Source organism: Colobus angolensis, unplaced genomic scaffold, assembly GCF_000951035.1.
Source record: "Colobus angolensis palliatus isolate OR3802 unplaced genomic scaffold, Cang.pa_1.0 Scaffold46, whole genome shotgun sequence".
Taxonomy (NCBI): domain Eukaryota; kingdom Metazoa; phylum Chordata; class Mammalia; order Primates; family Cercopithecidae; genus Colobus; species Colobus angolensis.
In genome coordinates this window covers 3,796,025-3,814,742 of record NW_012118043.1, presented here as the reverse complement: position 1 = coordinate 3,814,742, position 18,718 = coordinate 3,796,025, and the positions used below count along the sequence as shown (strand labels likewise).

At 40.5% G+C, this 18,718-nt stretch overlaps 1 long non-coding RNA gene across 1 annotated transcript in view; it reads left to right on the top strand.

Annotated features, from left to right (window-relative positions):
* The first annotated feature begins 6,191 nt into the window (after positions 1-6,191).
* The window catches only part of LOC105523290, a 16,808-nt gene continuing 4,281 nt past the window's right edge, over positions 6,192-18,718 (top strand). The window contains exons 1-4 of the long non-coding RNA XR_001003576.1: positions 6,192-6,414; positions 12,736-12,799; positions 15,944-16,167; positions 18,027-18,205. This is a non-coding gene — a long non-coding RNA (uncharacterized LOC105523290). The remainder of the gene's footprint in view (positions 6,415-12,735; positions 12,800-15,943; positions 16,168-18,026; positions 18,206-18,718) is intronic.

Genomic DNA, 18,718 nt, shown 5'->3' with positions numbered 1-18,718 from the left:
ATATATGCGTGTGTGTGTGTATATATATATCTCCTAGCTTCCCACCTCTTTTCTTTTATATTTTTTATTTTTTTTGAGATGGAGTCTCGCTCTGTAGCCAAGGCTGAGGCGCAGTGGCACAATCTCGGCTCACTGTAAGCTCTGCCTCCCGGGTTCACGGCATTCTCCTGCCTCAGCCTCCTGAGTAGCTGGGACCACAGGTGCCTGCCACCACGCCCGGCAATTTTTTTGTATTTTTAGTAGAGATGGGGTTTCACCATGTTAGCCAGGATGGTCTCAATCTCCTGACCTCGTGATCTGCCCGCCTCAGCCTCCCAAAGTGCTGGGATTATAGGCATGAGCCACTGTGCCCTGTTCTTCTCTAGTTTTTATTATTCTTTTTCTTCTGCTCATTTTGGATTTTATTTATTCCCCCTTTATAGTTCCCTAAGGTAGAAGCTAAGATGATTGCTTTCAAGTCTTTCTTCTTTTCTAATGTAAGTATCCAATGCAATAAAGTTCTCTTAGGCACTGCCTTTGCAACTTCTCACAAATTTTGATTTTGATAAGTTCTATTTTCATTTTCATTTATTTCAAAATATTTTAAAATGTCTCATGAGATTTCTTTTTCTTTTTTTTTTCACTCTTGTCATCCAGGCTGGGGTGCAATGGCACAATGCCCTCCTGGGTTCAAGTGGTTCTCCTGCCTCAGCCTCCCGAGTAGCTGGGATTACAGGCGTGCACTACCAAGCCTGGCTAATTTTTGTATTTTTAGTAGAGATGAGGTTTTGCCATGTTGGCCATGCTGGTCTCAAACTCCTGACTTCAGTTGATCCACCTGCCTTGGTTTCCCAAAGTGCCGGTATTACAGGCATGAGCCACTGCGCCCAGCCCAAGAATTCTTTTTTTAATTCATGTGTTATTTACAAATATGTTGTTTAATCTCCCAAGTATTTTGGGACTTTACAGCTATCTTTCTGTTTTCCAGGTTAATTCTGATTTCCAGGTTAATTCTGTGGTGATCTGAGAACAGATATTGTATGATTTCTATTCTTTTTTTTTTTTTTTTAAGACAGAGTCTCACTGGGTTGCCCAGGGGCTGGAGTGCAGTGGCGCGATCTCGGTTCACTGCAACCTCTACCTCCTGGGTTCAAGCGATTCTCCTGCCTCAGTCTCCCGAATAACTGGGACTATAAGTGCCTGCCACCACGCCCAGCTCCTTTTGTATTTTTAGTAGAGACGGGGTTTCACCATGTTGGCCAGGCTTGTCTCGAACTCCTGACCTCAAGTGATCTGCCCCCCTCGGCCTCCCAAAGTGTTGCAATTACAGGCTTGAGCCGCCGTGCCCAGCCTTATGATTTCTATTCTTTTAAATTTGTTGTGGTGTGTTTTATGGCCCAGAATGTGGCCTATTCATTTGAATGTTCCATGGGAGCTTGAGAAGATTGTGTGTTCTGCTATTGCTGGATGAAGTAGTCTCTAAATGCTCATTATATCTAGTTGATTGATAGTGTTGTTGAGTTCAATTATGTCTGTACTGATTTGCTGTCTTCTGGATCTGCCCATTTCCTATAAAAGGGTGTTAAAGTCTCCAATTATAATAGTGGATTCACCTATTACTCCTTGAAGTTCTATCAGTTTTTGCCTCATGGATTTTAATGCTCTGTTGTTAGGTGTATATACATGAAAGATTATTGTATCTTCTTGGAGAATTGATCCCTTTATCATTATGTAATGTCTCTCTCTTTCTCCCTTTTTTTTTTTTGTTTGAGACAGGGTCTTGCTCTGTCATCCAGGCTGGAGTGCAGTGGCATGATCACAGCTCACTGCAACCTCTGCCCCCTCAGGCTCAAGTGATCCTCCCACCTCAGCCTCCTGAGTGGCTGTGACCACAGGCGCACACCACCATGCCCAGCTAATTTTTTTGTATTTTTTAGTAGAGATGGAGTTTCACCATGTTGCCCAGGCTGGTCTGTTACTCCTGAACTCAAGTGATCCACTCACTTTAGCCTCCCAAAGTGCTGGGATTATAGGTGTGAGCCACCGTGCCTGGTCTGTAATGCCTCTCTTTATCCCTGACAACTTACCTTGCTCAGAAGTCTGCTTTGTCTAAAATTAATATAGCTGCTTCTGCTTTCTTTCGATTAGATAATACATTATTCTCCATCTATTTACTTTTAATCTATATGTGTATTTTATTTAAAGTGGGTTTATTGTAGATAACATATAGTTTGGTCTTGTTTTTTTGGTTCATTCTGACAATGTCTGCTTTTATTTTTATTTTTTAATTCATGTAGTTATTTAAGAGATAGGGCCTCATTCCGTTGCCCAGTCTGGGTTGCATTGGCACAATTACAGCTCACTGCATCCTCAAACACCTGAGCTCAAGTGATCCTTCTGCTTCAGTCTCCTGAATAACTAGGACTACAGGCATGTACCATGATGCTTGGCTAATTAAAAAAAAAAATTGTACAGATGGGATCTCACTATGTTGTCTAGGCTGATCTCAAACTCTTGGCCTCAAGCAATCCTCCTGCCTCAGCCTCCCAAAGTTCTTGGATTCTAGGCATGAGCCATTATGCCCTTCCTCTCTGTCTTTTAAATGGTGCCATTAGGCCATTGATGTTCAAAGTGATTATTGATATAGTTAGATTAATATCTATGATGTTAGTTTTTTTTTTTCATTTGTTGCCCTTGTTCTTTGTTCCTATGTTTGTTTTCCACTCTTATTCTGACTCTTGTGGCTTAATTGAGAATTTTATGATTTCATTTTTTTCTCCTTAGCAAATCAGTTGTACTTTTAAAAACCTCTTTTAGTGGTTGTCCTAGAGTTTGCAATACCCATTTATAAATAATGCAAGTCTACTTACAAACAGTACTATACTGCTGCACAGATGGTATGATAACTTATAACAAAAGAACCCCAATTCTTCCCTCATACCCCTTGTATCATTGTTGTCATTCATTTCAGTTATATATAAGCATATATAAGAAAATATATATAAAAATATATGCATATGTAAGCATACATAATCTAATACAGTGTGGCTATTATTATTTTGAGTAAACCATTATTTGTTAGATCAATTAAAAATACAGAAAATAAAAGCTTTACCTTTACTAATTCCTCCTTTAATGTTCTTCCTTTCTTTATGTAGATTTGAGTTTCTGACTATATCATTTTCTTTCCCTCTCAAGAACTTCTTTGGCAACAAATTTCCTCAATGTTTGTCTGAGAAAGTGTTTGTTTCTCCTTATTTTTGGAGGATAATTTTGCATAGTACAGAACGCTAGGTTGGTGCATTTTTTTTCTCTCAACAATTTATATATTTAATTCCACTTTCTTCTTACTTACATGATTTCTGAGGAGAAGTCAGATGTAAATCTTATCTTTGCTTTTCTATAGGAAAGGTGTTTTTTTCTCTGGCTTCTTGTAGAATTTTCTCCTTATATTGATTTTCTGTACTTTGAAAGTGGTATACCTAGGTGTAGTTTTTCTGGCATTTATCATGCTTAGTGTTCTCTAAGATGCCTGGATTTGTGGTTTGGTGTCTGACATTAATTTTGGGAAATTCTTAGTCCTTATCATATCAAATATTTCTTCTGTTCCTTTCTCTCTTTCTTTTCCTTCTGATAGTCCCATTACACGTATGTTATATCATTTGTAATTGTTTCAGAGTTCTTAGAGATTCTGGGCTTTTTTTTTTTTAAGTCTTTTTTTCTCTGTGTTTATCAGTTTGGGAGGTTTTTACTGAGATATCCTTATGCTCAGAGATTCTTTTCTCAGCCAGGTTCATTCTACTAATAAGCCCATCAAAGGCATTTTTCTTTTCTTTATTATGATTATTATTATTATTTGAGACAGGGTCTCGCTTTGTCAACCAGGCTAAAGTGCAGTGGGGCAAACATGGCTCACTGCAACCTCGACTTCCCAGCTTCAAGTGATCCTCCTGCCTTAGCCTCTCAACTAGCTCAGACTACAGGCATGCCACCATGCCCTGCTAATTTTTGTATTTTTTGTAGAGATGAGGTTTTGCCATGTTGTCCAAACTGGTCTTGAACTCCTGGACTCATGTGATCTGCCTGCTTTGGCCTCCCAAAGTGCTGGGATTACAGGCATGAGCCACCATGCCCAGCCTACGTTTTTCATTTCTATTGCAATGTTTTTGATCTGTAGCATTTCTTTTTGGTTCTTTCTTAGAATTTCCGTTTCTGTGCTTACCTTGCCCATCTGTTCTTGCATGTTGTCCTCTTTATGCATCAAAGCCTGAGTACATTAATCATACTGGTTTTAAGTTTCTGGTTTGATAATTTCAACATCTCTGCCATATCTGAGTCTGGTTCTGATACTTGTTCTGTCTCTTCAAACTGTGGGGGTTTTTGCTTTTTTGTATGTCTTGTATTTTTTGTTTTTCTGTTTTTTTTTTTTTTTTTTTTTTGATAACAGGATATAATAGGTGTCCTGGGTAAAAGGAACTGCTGTCAATAGGCCTTTAGTAATGTGGTGGTAAGATGTGCTGGGAGGGGAAGTGTTCTCCTCAGTCTTTCAGTGAGCCCGTTACTCTGGATTGTGAACTTCACGTGCCTCTAGGTCCCTTCCCCCACCTCACCTTAGGTGGGACAGGATGGCTGGAATGGACTTGAGTTGGATTTTTCCCTTCCCTTATGTCAGTTGTGCTCTGATGAAACCCTAGCAGGTCAGGCTCTGGTTACATGGTTTCTCCTGAGGATAGACCTTGTTAAGAACATAATGCTCTAGCATATTTCAGAATGGCTCCTCTTCCCCTCCCTCTGCTGGAAGCAGGAGGGGATTTTTTCCCTAACATTCACTGTGAGACCTGCTAATGCTCCTGGAGGTAAAACTCACAAAAGTGTGGGGACCTCCCTATGATTCAGTTCCCCTGGAGTTTTTATCTCTCAGACTTGTTCATACTTGTCTCAGAACTGGCTCCACTGGTTCCCATGGAGGTTTCTGCTCTGGAAGTTGTGATTCTCTGTATTTGCCTGTTGGTCTCCCCAATTCTGGGGGAAGCAGTGCCATCACTTCTCTTATAGAGCTAAGAAGGGTTGTTGATTTTTCACTATGTGTGTTTTTTTGTTTTTTGTTTTTTTTTTTTGAGAACAAGAGTCTCACTCTGTCACCCAGGCTGGAGTGCAATGGTGCGATCTCGGCTCACTACAACCTCCACCTCCCAGGCTCAAGTGATTCTCATGCCTCAGCCTCCCGAGTAGCTGGGACCACAGGTGTGCACCACCATGCCTGGCTAATTTGATTTTTCAGTTTGTTCAGGTTTTTACTTGTTAGGAAAGAGTGGCAACTTCCAAATTTCTTACATGCTGAACCAGAAACTGTTTTGTTAGTCTTTTAGGATTCACCTTAAGTCTTTTCCTCCAGGGAGCCTTCCCCAACTTTCAGGTCTGCATTAGGGACCCCTATGATGTGCTCCTGTAGATGCTTTTTGTTTCCCATAGCTTTTATACTTACGTATTGTGATTGTCAATTCACCTGTCAGATTCCCCCCTCAGACTGTTGGCTCTGTGTGGAAAGGACGGTCTACCTTATTCATTCCTGTATTCTCAGCATCATCCATCAATGCCTGGCATATAATAGATATTGAATAAATATGTGTTGGGTGAATAAATGAATGAATGAAACAGGTTATTCTCTATAATTACAAATAAATTAGAAGCAGCTGTTAAATATAGTTAATTCACTCAATCAATCACTATTTACTAAGGGCCTATCACGTGCCAGGCACTAGGTTAGGAAACTGATTACGAAAAAGCCACAGAAATACGGATACATGTTTATAACACAATTTAATGAAAAAAAAACCCCAGAATACATGTATGTACACCATGATTTAAACTCTTTAAAATATGTAGGAGGCAGCCTGATATTGCACAGTGGTTTTAAGAGTCTCTATTTTTAGTTAAAGTCTCTTTCTTCAAATGAAATCTTAGAAGGCCAATATATAAAACATAAAAAGCAGAGATTTTCCGATTGATGTAGGGGTGGAGGCCAGAGCCTCCCTACTCTTCTTTTCCTAGTCTGTTCTCTGTGCTATTGTCTGTCCTCTGTGCTACTGCCACCTTCCCAAGCCAGAAGGAAGCCACTGTGGCACCTCACGGGGATTATTTGAAAGTCCCCAAAATAGACTTCTGGTTAAACATTGCAGTTTAAAAACCTGTGTTTTTCTTTGATCTCTTTCAAAATGCTACTAAAATGACAGCAAAGAAGCCAAAAAGGCCCAAGTCCACAAGACAGAAAGAATAGGTGAAAAGTCCATGTCATCTCATTTTTGGAGATGGACATGGACAGGGGCTGAAACTGCAGTATCAGCAGATGGGGAGCTTAAGAAGGAAGTTAGTTCATGGTAAAGCACAGCAGAAAGTCCCCAGAATTGGAGGCACCAGATTCTTCTGAAAGAAAAGGTAAGAGGTGGAGTTGAAAGTGGGAGGCTTATGGAAAGTCTTTGGAGAAAGTACTCAGACCTCTGGATTCCTTCCTCATCTCTTAGCAGCCTCTCTCCTGTCCTGGCAGAAACCAGGTTTACTCTCTTGGGAAACCGAACCACAAGAGGATCTGGGGACACAGACCAGCCAAGGATGGTAGAGATGCCTCACTGAAATAGGAGAATTAAGTGATTGGCTTTGGGTTGGGAATGCAACATTTTTAAATTCTGAAGCTGGAAGTGTGGGGAGGATAGTGTGTGTATCCTGCAGTTGTTCAGGTCCTTGTTCTAGTCCTTGAGATTCCTGGATACAACTGTTTCCTGTAACTCATTAATTCTATGAAATACCCAGTATTCTTCTGTTTTTCTCTGCTTGGGCTGCATTAACAAAGTATCACAGATTGGGTAGCTGAAAATGGGAATTTAATTCCTTGTGACTTTGGAGACTAGAAATCTGAGATCCAGGTGTCATGGGGGTTGGTTGCACTCTGGGAACTCTCTTCTTGCTTGCACATAGCCCTCCTCTCTATGTCTTCACATGGCCTTCCCTCTGCGTGTGTTTGTCCTAATCTCACTTTCTTATAGGGACACCAGTTAGATTAGATTGGGATCCATCCGAATGGCCTCAATTTACCTTAATTAGCTCTTTAAAGGTCCTATGTCAAATATGGTTATATTTGGAGGTACTGGGAGTTAGGACTTCAACACATGAATTTTGGGGAGACAAAATTCAGTCTATAATGCCTTCTACTATTGCCGGCAAATAAATAGCTTTTGAGATAATTTAAGCGATTTCATATTTAGTTTCTGTTGCTTGCACTCACAGAGAGCTCTGACTTATACTATTCACTTGCCTCTTGGATATTGCCTTTTGTCCATTATGGTCATCATTAACTGTTATTTAAATCTGCCTTACCATTAACCTTTTCCTATGTTTCTGTTCCTTAAGATGAGAGGTAGATCATAGTTTGCATGACCCATGGAGTCGGATGACCAAAGTAGTAAAGTTCTGTTTGCTGGCTGCCTGATCTTTGGCGAAGTTCTCTGTGCCTCAATTTCCTTATCTGTAAACTGGGGATGGTGATAATAACAGATATTCACAGAGTTGTTGTGAAGATTAAATGTCTTAATAAATGTAAAGCACTTAGACCAGACTGGCTTATGGTGAGTGTTATGTAGGTTCATGCTATCATTTATTCATTCAGTAGTCTCTATAGGGAATAGCCACGTGCCATGGACATGGTAGATACTTAGTAAATATTTATTCATTCTCTCTTGTTAATGTATGTGTTATAATAGGTGATTCTCAAAGTTATCTGCAAATTCTTATTACTCCGTATATTGTTATCTGACAGTGTAATGATATCTGAAGCACGTATTTTAAATACTTTAAACAATTTGATACAACAAACAAAAATAGAGTCATTTTCTTCTGTATTGTAAGCTGTGCTGTGTTGGATGACAGACTGGGGTGGAAGTAGGGATTGCAGGCTTCTGGCCCTGGCTATGCCCTCACACTGTGACATTCTGGACAAGTCTATACTCTCTGCCTCATTTATTTCACACCAAGGCTGGACTATGTAAGTTTTAGGTTCTTTAATGTTTTATATCACTTATCTTTGAAAGGCCATCTTAGGTGAGCTGCTCAGAGTCTTTAAAAGCTACATTTCATTTCCCCCTCCTTTCTTACTTTAAATACAATGGTAATTAAAATGTGTTGGAATTATAATATATATTAGATGCATCCCTGGGTATCAGTTACAAGAATGAGAAAGAAATTATTAACAGTTGGCAAAGATTAGTATCAGTTGTAGTATCTTGTGATAAATAGAGAATTTTATTTACTAATGAGTAACCTCTCCTCCCCCATACAAAAAACTAGTGTGCTTATAAAAGAATTAAAAAATGGAATTTTATTTGATTGGATTTTAACTTCTTAGCCATTCTTAATATTTTTGGAATAACATTTTGGGTCCTGACCTTCTAAGTCAATTTGTTCGTCTGCAACTGTAGTGTCTCTGGCACGGCTGGGAAGTGGTGGGGGATGTGGGGTGGGTGGGTGCAAGAAAAGTAAAATATATGATGTTCACTCTTGACAAACCGATTTTGTGCTGTGAACACCCACACCTGCACACAATACACAGGCATATTAACACATGTGCATGCACTCTCCAATATGTGCAAAGTAACATCACATTCCTTCTTTCACTCAACAAAAATGTGTTGATTGCTCACTCTGTTCCTGGGGATCTGTGTGAACCAAGACAAAGCTGACACTGTAGTTAGATATATCTCTCTGAATAAAAGAGTAAGTTTAAGGTGGAGTGAGGGTTAATTCTCTGTTTATAAGCTTCAAGGGTGAATTCACACCGAGCAGCAGGGGACAGTGTTCTCAGGCAGGGCAGCTCTCCAGAGGATCTGCAAGGAAGCAGAGTGTGCCTTGCGTGACTGGTGTTATCCAGCAGATCATTTTTTAACACCCCACTACTCCTTACAGCATTATTTTTGGTAATAATAATGAAATGAATAAAAAGAAAAATGGACTGAAAAGAAACATGGTGAGATTTTTATTTTATTAAACTTTGTATATGTAATCATTCCATTAAAAATGAAAAATAAAATAATAAAATACATTTTATAGTATCAAAAAAGGGGAAAGTAGTGGACTAATATTTTTAATTACATTAATGTTTTTCAAACAAAAGAGAGAATACATACACCTACATACTAGACTGCCATAAAAATGAATAACATCATTGTACAATAGTAATTATATAAGAAAAAGAACAATAAAAAAGACATCAACTTCAATTTTTAAAGATATTATTCAAAGTGTGAAATACTGCACATGTGAAATAAACTTGCAGTTACCAAAAGAATTACACCTTGTGGTTTACACTGCTTTATTATTTTAAATTTTAATTATATATAAAAACTCCAAGTGAGTTTTCATGAGAGCACTAAATTGGATGAGAGAGAATTGAGGTAGCCCAAGTTCCATCACAATCGCCGTACTGCCAATGTTTATTCCAAATCTACTGTTTAAATGCAGAAGCAGATAGTCCCACATTGGTTGGAGCATGAAGTGTACCCAAAGCAAGCACAAATGTGAATGATTCTGAACCATCCGGAACTTAACTCTCAAACAAGAGCGTGTAGATAAGTCCATTTATGTCAAGTCTTCTCTGAGTTAACTCCCACGTAGGAGTTATTACTAAAGGAGAAAATGTGTTTCCTAAGAGATAAGCAGTAGCATTCCTGATTTTATTTATTATGAAATTGAATAATAACCACAGAAATTTTTTAGACTGCAGACCAACAAAAGATTTAGCGGGGAGGGGGACAGCATTTGACCACTGTGTAGAATCGCCAATGTGTGAATATAGTAAAAGCAAATCAGCTTTTAGTCCATTTAATTATTGTTTTAAAATTCTCTATAGAAAATGTGTCTCCTTATTGCCTGAGACTACTCCTATTACCACTGTTGGTCTACCAATGCCTTCGGCAATTGGAAACAATGATATAGGGACTGGACTGTAAATTAAAGCCATATGTATTTGCTATAGTGGAACCAGCTCTACGTGGGAACCTCATGAAGCCCCAGTTGACACTCTGGATCTTGCAAAAGGGTGAAGAGTCTGTTCAAAGTTGCTTTGCATAGGTTCTGAAATGGCTGCATAAGCTGGTTAATAGATAACCAGTCATTTTATAAAATAAGAGTTAGGGTGCACATGTTTATGTGTGGGAGTTTGCATGTGTACACATGGGGTAAAGTCAAGAAAGGTGGTAAAAAGCACTAAGAATAAGCATAAGATGAATTTGTGCCCTCTCCTGGAAACAATAGGAAATTTTAGGTTTAAAAGTAACATGGATTTAAATAGCCTCTCCAAGTTTAAAATACCTCAAAGCATTTCATTCTTACTGTTAGTTTCCCTGTGAGTTTGCTGAGATGTCTATTACCAGTTCAACAAGGAGGCAATTGTGATAGGGATACTCAATGGTACTTTCCCCCAGGATGAATTTATGGATCAATAGATGAGTTTTGGACATATGTATAAGAAAAGAAAAGAACCAAACTTAGTGACAAGCAACCATTTAAAGCTATTATTTAGAAGTGTTCACTTACAGAAACTGTACGTACAGATATTCACTGAAGAAAAATCTCCTGCGTGTGCACCACGAGACATGTTATGAAAATGTTCTGACAGTTTGAGGTTATTGATCCTCAGCTATGGTTTTCTGCTCAATGCTACTAATGACCCTCCAAAAAGACCACCTTCTTTTGAGTGCAGAGAGGTGGTTTTGGTCATTACTGTGGAGAAGCTCTGGTAACTCTCTCACTGCAGAAACCACGTTGTTGTAGTGTTCCTCCTGCTTAGCCAGCTGGGCCTACTGCCCGCTGCTCCAGGTGTCCCAGGTCTTCCGTGGCACAGCTCAGGATCACACTACCTCATGCCTGACACCACCAGCCTCCTCCCTCCTACCCTGGGCCCTCCTTGTCACCAGGTGCAAGACACAACAGGACCACTGGGGGCGCACTGGCTTGATAGGGCCTGGAGACCCCAGGCTGCGGGCAGAAAGGAAGTGTCCCTGGCTTGTGCCTGCTCGCTGACTTGTGTTCTGAGACTCATATAAGGGGCCAGGTAACAATGCTAGAAACTGATGCCCAGTGAAACAAAAAAAATTTTTTTGTTTTGTTTTTGTTTTTTTTTTTGAGACAGAAACTGACTCTGTCACCCAGTCTGGAGTGTGGAGGCAGGATCTCGGCTCACTGCAAACTCTGCCTCCCAGGTTCAGATTCTTGTGCCTCGGCATCCCAAGCAGCTGGAAATACAGGCGCCACCATCACGCCCAGCTAATTTTTGTATTTTTAGTAGAGATGGGGTTTCACCATGTTGGCCAGGCTGATCTCGAACTCCTGGCCTCAAGTGATCCGCCCACCTTGGCCTCCTAAAGTGCTGGGATTGCAGGCGTCAGCCACCGCGAAGCAAATTTTAAGTACTAAGTGAAGTACTTAAAAAAGCCCCAGTGAAGCAAATTTTAAGTACTAAGAGGCAGATAATAGGCAATAACCCATAGACAAATTCTTCCTCTTCTTCTCTTCCAAAGGATTCTTCTGAGAAATGTTTCCATGTGGGCCTCTCTGGAAACTTCCAGGTGACAGAGCAACCAATAGTGCTTTCTAATGAAGCAAGGTCAGCCCAATAATCTTCTCTTTGCTTTCCTGCCTTCCTGTGTCATTGGCCTGCCCTCGTTCACTCCTGCTCCCTTGGGTTTGCACCCCTCTAGTGAAGCTTTAGAATGTAAATTTTGCCTCAGCCTATAATTTCTAGGAAACCTAGACTCAGACAAAGAATGTTTACTGCAGTAAAATTGTCACAATGATCATTGTTTTATGATCACAGAATAAGTAATTAAACTATCAGTACAAAGTAAAAGAAGAAAAAGTAGACAAAAAAGTATTTTCAAAACCAGAAACTAGAATTAAAGCAAACACAGGCTCAGTGCAAAGAATAGAGTTCACTTCTATTCTTTCTTTGTTGCTTATTTTCAAGCTGTCTTGTACACATTATATTTTAGATGTACAATATTATGAAAAAATTGAGCTCCTTAAGAAATGCTTAAATATATGGATGCCAATGATTAGTCTACAAAAGAAAAAGTAATATTCAGAAAAGTAGTAGTTGTTTCAGACGTAACTTTAATATATGTCATTATATAAAATTGGCTTGAGTTTCAGAAGGTCGGTTAAGAGTTCTGGAGTCAGGTTGACTTGGGATGAAAAGCCCAGCTGTAGCCATCACGTAGAAGTTACAAGTCTCTTTAAGCTTCAGTTTTTCTCCTCTTTTAGATAAAGACGGGATTGTACATAAGTCATAGGGTTATTATAGGTTTTAAGTGAGATAATTTAGTATGTGGCCCATAGTGCTCAATAAACATTATTATTATGACCCATAATAGTTCCAGTGAGGAAAACTAATTCTTTGTGAGCAATAATTGGTGTTGAGCAAAGCTATATTAATGCTAGTTATCTTGGGAAAGATGAATCCTAGTTGGAACTTTTGCAATAGAAAGCAGGATGTGATTTTTTCATCATTTTAAGAATGTGGCGTGTGTGTGTGTGTCTGCGCGCGTGTGAACTCATTCAATCCATTTTATGGAGCACCTACCTTGGGCCCAATAATTTTTTTAGGCACAAGGTTAGATGGAAGTCAAGGTAGAGTAGGTCCCTGTCCTCAAGGATTTTCTGTTCATGAAAAACAGCTTATTATTGTTCTTCGTTTGTTTTCTTTTGCAAAAGGAGCAGTTCAGCACTTGGCAGGGAGACAAGAGGTCAACACCCCAGGACAGAGTGAAAACCTAAGGTTTGTATTTTTGATACACAAAGTGCTCTTTTGAAGGAAACCAAAAAATGTCAAGTTTCTGGCAAGATATGGAAAGAGGACAGAAGGAGACCAGAGTCCAAGCACCAGAGAGCAAAGATGTGGAAAGTGGTCCTAGTTAGGAGCTGTTGCCCCGGAAATGTTGAGGGCACAAGCTGTAAGCAGGATCTCAGTGGAGACAGCTAGTGTCAGAAGCCCTGCCGAGTCAGTCCTTCACACGGGCTGTCCAGCCTTCAGCATGGGGGTCTCAGCATGGCAGGCCTGCACCTGCTAAAATTTCTGTCTTCGCAGTGGTGAGAATCGGCTCCTTCCGCACTTGTAAGAGCAAATTTGGTTCTGCCACTATCTGATTGCCTGGTGCTCACGCCTCACTTCCCTGTCAAGCCGGGTCGTCATAAAACCAGAGAGGACTTCACTTCTCCTTAGCAATTATCAATTCTGTGAAACTGATTACTCCAAACTGTATGTATAGACTTATCAATGAAGAAAGACTTTTCCAGATCATCTTTTAAAATTAAACCTCAACTTTGATGTACTCGCTGTGCTCCAACCACACCTGTCTTTTTCCTTGTTCCTCAACGATGTCATGTTTCTGTTACAGGGTCTTAGCATATGCTATTCCTTCTGCCTGGAGTGCGCAGCCCCAGACCATCACACGACTGGCCACATTGCTCAGACTTTAGCCTAGATGTCACCTCTTTATAGAAGCCTTCTCTGACCACCCTATTTAATGTTGATCACTCCGCCTGCAGCCCAGATGCCAGCTAATAAATTCCCTCCTACTCCTCCATTCTTTCTTTAATTTTTATGCCTCATGTGAAAAGTGTCAAGTCAATCACCTACTTCAGTTCATGGTATACTATTGTTACATTCTTTCATGGATATTTTCCCCATAAATCCCTGGTTTCCATTTCCATTACCTCTCCTTTCGTATATTCATTCACTATAAGGCATTACATGTATATCCTTGTCTAAAAATGTAATATTGTCAAATGTAAGTTATTATTTGGCATATTATATGTTTCACTAATAGTATTGTGCAATAGACCTTGTTGTAGGTATCATGTTTTGTATTCACCAGTGTGTTCTAAAGACCCATCTGTATCTGTTATATATGTATGCACACTTGGTTCATTGCTTCTAACCGATCCTTGGTATCCTGCAGTGTGCATTCATCCCTGCTCTGGATACAGTCAGCTCCCAAATTCCATAAACAACTCCTCTGTAAGTAACCTTCTTCTGACAGGGGGCAGAATTACTCAGAGTCCAGATGCTGCCATTGTTATCTGTTCCTCACCCTGGCCAGGCTGCAGCACTGCCCTGATATTATTCCATCACCTCCGTGTAGCAGATATTTTGTCTCAAGGTGGTGCCAGGCCAGGCGATTATCTGCCAGGGACAGTGGTTGGAGAGAGGAAACAGCCTGCAACTCTGCCTGCACCATGTCCTAACAGTGACTTTCTCTGCTCAGCCTATGGTTTACCCACAGCAGGTCACAGCCACCCTTTCTCTCTGCCCAGGGGTTTCTTATGGTTTTTACCTAGATTTACATCGACTTGTAGATCGGTACACCCCTCTCTTGCTTCTGGGGCAACATCAGGGTTGGAATTTGTGGAGGTCCTTATAGTCTTCATAATGCTAATCACTACCTGGAATTATCATCTTTTTTTATTGGTTTACTTGCTTATTGTCTGTCTCCCTCACTGTAATGCCACATGAGCAAGGACCTTATCTGAACACCTTCCTAGGTTTGGGGATATCCCACCACATGCCTACCACTGAGGAGCAGAGATGCCTTCCAGTGTAGAAACAGCCAGGACCATATAGTCACAGCCCCAGGCAGCTTCACAGCTAAAGCGCAGGCATTTCTTCTCTATTTGACCATCAGACCAACCTGTGAATCCCAAGCTGGAGAAATGAAGTCACCAAGACAGTGGAGAATTCACTGGTGGGCGCAGCTGTAGTGGCAGCAGTAGCGCTTATGGCAACAGTTTCAGGAGTAGCAGTTGGTATCCTGCCTCTAAAGACAGAATGTAAGACCACCAGCAGCACTGCCTTTACCAGACTGGTACTAGGACCTAATTTTGAAAGTGGTTCTTCCTATCTAGCCTTTGGGCTACCTAATATCCTTTCAACAAATTTGTCATTTCCTAAATCAGTCAGAATCAACTTTTAGTGTGTAAACTGAGAACCCCCAGTAGAACTACTAGCCACAATGTCCCCTTTTATTGTCTAAGTCCATTTGAGCTGAACTTTCTGTCACTTGAAGACAGAAGCTCCCTAACTCAGAGTCTTCAACTCCCAGGCCACACAGCAGGAGGTGAACAGTGGGCTGGCAAGCAGGGGAGGCTTCATCTGTATTTATAGTCACTTCCCATCGCTTGCATCACCGCCTGAGCTCTGCTTCCTTCAGATCAGCAGTGGCATTACATTCTCGCAGGAGTGGGAACCCTATTGTGAACTGTGTAGGTGAAGGATCTAGGTTGTGTGCTCCTCCTGAGAATCAATGCCTGATGATCTGTCACTGTCTGCCATCACCCACAGATGGGACCGTCTCGTTGCAGGAAAACAAGCTCAGGGTTCCCACTGATTCTACATTATGGTGAGTTGTATAATTATTTCATTGTATATTACAATGTAATAATAATAGGAATAAAGTGCACAATAAATATGATGTGCTTGAATCATCCCCAAACCATCCCCCACCCTTATCCTGTCCATGGAAAAATTGTCTTCCATGAAACCAGTCCCTGGTGCCAAAAAGTTTGGGACAACTGCCCTAACTGAGGTAAGAGTATGGGCAGTAAGTGTTTTCAGTGCACTGAGTGATTAAAGATTGTTGCGCAGGGTGGGTGCACAGTTGAACTGAGCTCAGTGCATCCACTGGCAAGGAGATGGTAGCAGGAAATAGGCACGTGGTGGGTTCAGTAAGACAGAGGACTGCAGGGCAGACCTGAGCTTAGTAGCCTGGCTTCTCCGGGAGCTGAGGGTGAGCATCATGCCGGCTCCATCTCCCTCTTTGTTGTGGATAAGGCAGGTAGGAAGAATGACAGATTGCCTTACCCTTTCTAACTGTTGTGTGCTCTCCATACCCCACCCAATCCTACTTCAATATTGTCACCTAAGGCTTCACAAACCCACACTTGTGCGAGTCCAGCTGTCTGTGGTCTAGACTGTCAAGGAACATATCTGATTCTGAGATGCTCAGGAAAGTGTGCTCCCAACTGGCCCTTATCCAGACTAGTTTACTTGCTGAGTATCCCCAGGGCACAGGGACAATCATTTGGGGTTGCGGCTTTGTTCATAAGGTCATCAAGACAGGAGGATATGAGGCAGAATCACCACACAAGGTAAGAGTACATTTAGAAATTCTCTTGAATAAATAATACCGGCTTTATCACTATGCTTATTTCTCTGTTTCTACTTGCTCTCATATTTTGGCTTGGTTATTTATTACTATCTTGTTAGCTTTTTGATGCCTCTAGTTTTGTTTTTATTTTTGATATTGTTGTTTTCTTTTCTTTTTTTCTTTTTTTTTGAGACGGAGTCTCGCTCTGTCACCCAGGCTGGAGTGCAGTGTCACAATCTCAGCTCACTGCAGCCTCTGCCTCCTGGGTTCAAGTGATTCTCCTGCCTCAGCCTCCCAAGTAGCTGGGATCACAGGTGCCCACAACCATGCCAGACTAATTTTTGTATTTTTAGTAGAGACAGGGTTTCATCATCTTGGCCAGGCTGGTCTCGAACTCCTGACCTCAGGTGATCCGCCTGCTTCTGCCTCCCAAAGTGTTGGGATTACAGGCATGAGCCACTGCGCCCGGCCGTTGTTGTTCTTTTTTCTGATTTAGCTGCATCTTTTGTTATTTTCAGTGGGAGAATGGTCCAAAATATCTTGGTTGCCATACTGTCAGAAATGGCAATCTTCTATTGCTTTTTAAATTTCATCATTCTTATTTTTCATTCTTATTTAATTCTTCATTTAATTGGTTCTTTAAATCTCTTTGACATTTTAAGATAATTTCTCATTTCCTGCCTATATTTTCAAGGTTGTTCGATATTTCTCTAAAATTGTTAAACATAGTATTTTGTATTTTGTATATGATATATCCAATATTGAAAACACCCATCCTGCCACTACAAGAAAAGTTTTGCCCAAGAATGAACCAACATAGAGAAAAACAGAGCTAAGACAAACCAAAGCTAACTGCTGATTTAATTCCCTAGATCCAGCTATTCTTGAAGCCTTCTCAGTTACACAAACCAATAATACTTAAATACTTTTTTTACTTAAACTATTTTCTGTTTCCATTACTTGCAACCAAAATAGTTCTGATTAATACATAGAATAATGTGAATACATATTTTTATTCTGATTTTTATTCTGACTTTATAAAAAAGAACTTTTACAATTATACATTATGCTTGGATAAATGCATGTGTAAATATTTGTTTGGGATGGAGGATGTACACTGAAATGTTAACATCAGGTTTCTGCGGAGGATGAGTTGGAAGGGATGAAGGAGACATTAATATCTTTTTCTGGCAGGGTGCAGTGGCTCACACCTGTAATCCCAGCATTTTGAAGGTGGAGGCGGACGGATCACCTGAGGTCGGGAGTTTGAGACCAGCCAGACCAACATGGAGAAACCCCGTCTCTACCAAAACATATAAAAACTAGCTGGATGCAGTGGCAGGCGCCCATAATCCCAGCTGCTTGGGAGGCTGAGACAGGAGAATCACTTGAACCTGGGAGGCGGAGGTTGCAGTGAGCTGAGATCACACCATTGCACTCCAGCCTGGGCAACAAGAGCGAAACTCCATCTCAAAAAATATATACATATTTTTTGTCACCTATTTTGTCACCTACTTTGTCACCTATGCAATGTTTGACCTGCAAGTGCTTATATCTTTTGTAATTGTTTAAATCCTACAAAATTTTAAATGACTATTGCATATACTTTGTGTTTTTCCAAATATAAGATTTTATAAAGAAGAGAATGATGCAAGTGACCCGGGGACAGTGGGGGGAGCTTAAATTTGAAACTAGAAAAAATTTTGAACAAAGTAATCATAATTATTAGCTGATGAAAAACTAGAAAAGATTTTCTGAGTAAATTCTTGATTTCAGAAATTAGCTATAATTTATATTGCTCTTAATATCTTACCTTTGAATATAAATGATTAATGCCCTTTAAAATGTCCTTTTTTCTAGCTAACCTGATCTACATATGACATTAATCCAATACACTTGGGAATAAGGTACAGGGGGCTTTCCTGAATGATTCAGGTATATCCCCATTCATATTAAGAAAACAAAGTATTGGCCGGGCGCGGTGGCTCACGCCTGTAATCCCAGCACTTTGGGAGGCCAAGGCCAGCAGATCACCTGAGGTCAGGATCACCAAGACCAGCCTGTCCAATATGGTGAAACCCCATCTCTACTAAAAATACAAAACTAGCCGAGCATGGTGCTGGGCGCCTGTAATTCCAGCTACTCGAGAGGCCTAGGCAGGAGAATCGCTTGAACCCCGGAGGCAGAGGTTGCGGTGAGCCAAGACTGTGCCATTGCACTCCAGCCTGGGCAAAGAGAGCAAAACTCCGTCCCCCCCCAAAAAAAGCAAGCAAGCAAGCAAAATATTAAGTTATTTCATGGACCTGGAAATTTGTCTTTATCAAATTCTAATTCTGAGTTAAAAAACAAATTATAAGTTCTTATCACAATCTGTTTTGCAATATGTTTTAAATGATTACTTATTACAACGTTGGACACTTTTTTCCCAGAGACATCTTTCGTTTCTTGATTATGAATGTAACCAAGTGTCTGAACTGCTGAAATGATCAAAAATCTTTTTTTTTTTTTTGAGACGGAGTCTCGCACTGTGGCCCAGGCTGGAGTGCAGTGGC